The sequence below is a fragment of the Mus pahari genome, chromosome 12 (genome assembly GCF_900095145.1).
Source record: "Mus pahari chromosome 12, PAHARI_EIJ_v1.1, whole genome shotgun sequence".
Lineage (NCBI taxonomy): Eukaryota > Metazoa > Chordata > Mammalia > Rodentia > Muridae > Mus > Mus pahari.
This window is the reverse complement of record NC_034601.1, coordinates 16094807-16097877: the sequence shown is the minus strand read 5'-3', so window position 1 is coordinate 16097877 and position 3071 is coordinate 16094807.

The following is a 3071-nucleotide window of genomic DNA, read 5'->3' as shown; positions in this document are numbered from 1 at the left end:
CACACGAATTGAAAGAGAGCCTCTCTCAAGATCACACTCAGCTGGGTATGGTGGGGCACACCTGTAATCCCACATCTCAGGAGGAGAGGCAGGTGGATCTCTGAGTTCAAGGCCAGCCTATGGAGTGAGCTCCAGGACAGTCTGGGCTACAGAGAGAAATCATGTCTCAAAAAACCAAAACCGAAACCAAAAAGCCCCCACACTTACAGGAGTTCCAGAACAACCTCCAAGAGCTTGTCAGGTCAGTATGCAGCTGCAGGGCTGTTGGACTTCTCTGCCCTACCCTGTTTCCCAGCCTACCTTCCAATCCCACATCTTGAATGCAGCTCATCTACTTACTTTAGGCTCTCCCAGGAAACCTAACACAAATGGGCACAGAAAGCAAGTAGCAAGCTGGTGTCTAGCTTTCAAGAATCCAGGCAAAGCAAGAATTTTGGTTGTTTTTCTTTTTTGGGGGGAGGGTGGGAGGGTGAAGGTGGGGGTGGGTCAGGCTATTACTGTAGCCAGGTCTACCTCTATCTTCCAACACCCAAATTTTAACCTTTTCTTATTACATACTCATGCAGGTCAGAGGACAATAGGTAAACTTTTTCCTGTTGAGTCTGGGGATTAAACAACTCAGGTCTTTAAGCTTCATGGCTAGTGCCTTGCCTGCACTGCACCATCTCATCAGCTCCAGAACTATGATCCTTTCTCACTCTTTTAAGACAGGGTTTCTCTATGTATCCCTGGTTGTCCTAAAACTCACTTTGTAGATCAGGCTGGCCTCAAACCCAGTCACCCACCTGCCTCTGCTTCTTGAGTGCTGGAATTAAAGGTGTGTGCCACCACCGCCCAAGAACTAGTGTCTTATGGAAAGCATAAGAAATGAGGAAAGGGGGAGAGGAGCCAACAAGCTGAATTGGGGGGCACACTTGAGAGCTGCCTATCACTCCAGGTTCAAGGTCTTCAATGAGAGTGAGATTCTTTCACAGACTGGGTCTACTCTGCCAGCATTTCAAAAGGCTGTGGATCCTCAAGCCTCAAGCCCAGTGGAGAGTTAGGCTCTAAACTATACTTGGCCTGGAAGCCAAAGGGAACCTAGCAAAATGTCCACCAGATCTCAAAACAATAATAGCATATGGAGGTGAACAACTTGTCAACTGGCCTAAGTGCCTTGCAAGAACCGTACTGAGGAACCCATGACTTCTGAGGACCAGCCAAGTTATCCATGTGGTGTTGGTGAGTATAGTCCGGCCAAGAGAGTCCAGGATTTTAGTGAAGACTGCAGCCTAAGGCCCTTCACTGACCAGCCACTGAACAACTCAAAGACCTGATGTAGGCGCAACAGCTCCAGGATAAGCTGATAAGTTTGCTTCCCAACTGAAATAGCCAGTGAAGTGGGTAGTTGTTGAGGCAGAGTCCCTGCCAGTGCTGGGGTCCTTTCCTCTTGTGTTTTCTGATACAGGGCTGGCTGGCACTGCCATTTTTCCTGGCATCTCATCTCCAGCATTCTCACAGCACAGGTAGGCTTACCCCACTGTATACCTGGGCATGTCATAGGCCATACACTGTAGTCACGGAGTGCCATCTCTTTTCTGGAGGCTCCAGCACACATGAAGGTAGCATGTAAACCCAGACTGGTCCATTATTAGTTGCAGAAATCTCTTTTCCCAGTCCTTACAGTCAGCTTGGGCACACAGTGAGCCCATGCTGGATTCCATTTTTATACTGTGTGGTGGCCAGTCCTTAACAGTGCCACAAAGAACCAGGGGGTTACGTGGTTTGCTTTACTTAGCTTCTACTGTGGCCTGAAGTGGAAATTTCTGGTTTCTGTGGAGACTCAGTTAAGTCATAATGATGTTCTGCTGGGGCAGATGGGTGAAAGGATGTTTTGCTAAAGCTGACACATGAAAGAACATTGAGGCAGACACAGGTGAGAGGTGGCTTTGTTGAAGTAGACTTGTGAGAGGACGTGTGATATTTAAAAAGAATATGACTACAGATGGTGGGACAAGGCTCAGGCTTTGGTTTGCCTTTCACCACTTTGCTGGTTTTTGCTTGCCATGACCTTGTAGAGAGCAACTTGCCAAAAGTCTTCTCATGATATTCATGGCTTCTTGCTGCTTCCTCAGACTCAGAGTGATCAGTGGAGTCTGGAGGTTTATTCTGGATCAAGCTACCACTGTTAGTTCATGTGTGGTGTCTACTGAGTAGACTGGAATGAAGCTGCTCATTTGTGTTTGGTGGTTTGCCAGTGGACTGAACCACTGATATCCTGACAACGAAGAGTGGATTCTGAAAGCTTAGTCCCTGAATCCCTTTTAGCTGGTAAGCCCTCTAGGAGTCCTGCAAGTGCTTGAGGTCTCTGGAAGAGCTTTGAGCACCAAGAACATTGGAAGTTGAGGTTGTGTGAGGAAAGGCTCAGCACATACTAGTATCAGTAGAAGAGGCCACATTAGTCTTTGATTTTTCTAATCCTACTTTAATAAGGGTTCTTAATCACCTTAACCTCCCTTCTAGCCTACCACTCACCAGAGGTATTGAAAAGAAAGGTTATTAGGACACGGGAAGCAGGCCTGTTTAGAAATAATTCTTTGGAGAAACCCTGTCTCGAAAAACCAATAATTCTTTGGGGCCACTGGTTCCCCAGGTTGGAAAAGAATTACCTGTCTGAAAAAATCTCAAATCACTAGTGACATGCAAAGCCATGCACAGGGATCACTGCTGGGGTGCGCACAATTCATGTGCATTTTTAGGAGGTGCACATTGTAGGAAGTGTGAGATCTCCCTCCTAAGCTGCTGTATTGGCACATGCCCTACCCCCCCCACCATGTTCTGTCCCACTGTAAGCACATGAGTAACACAGTCAAGTGCTCATGGCTGAAGCCTCTAAAACCATGAGGCAACATAACCCTTTCCTTGTTTTAGGTTTTGGTAAGGAACTGTTACACTCAAGGCTAGCTCACACATCCTCCCTCATCTCACAGACCTCTCTTCCCAAACCACTAAACATTCAGCTTAGCTCAGAGATCTGGGGTTAAGACTCATTAAAGGCATGGTGGCGCATGCCTTTAATCCCAGCACTTGGG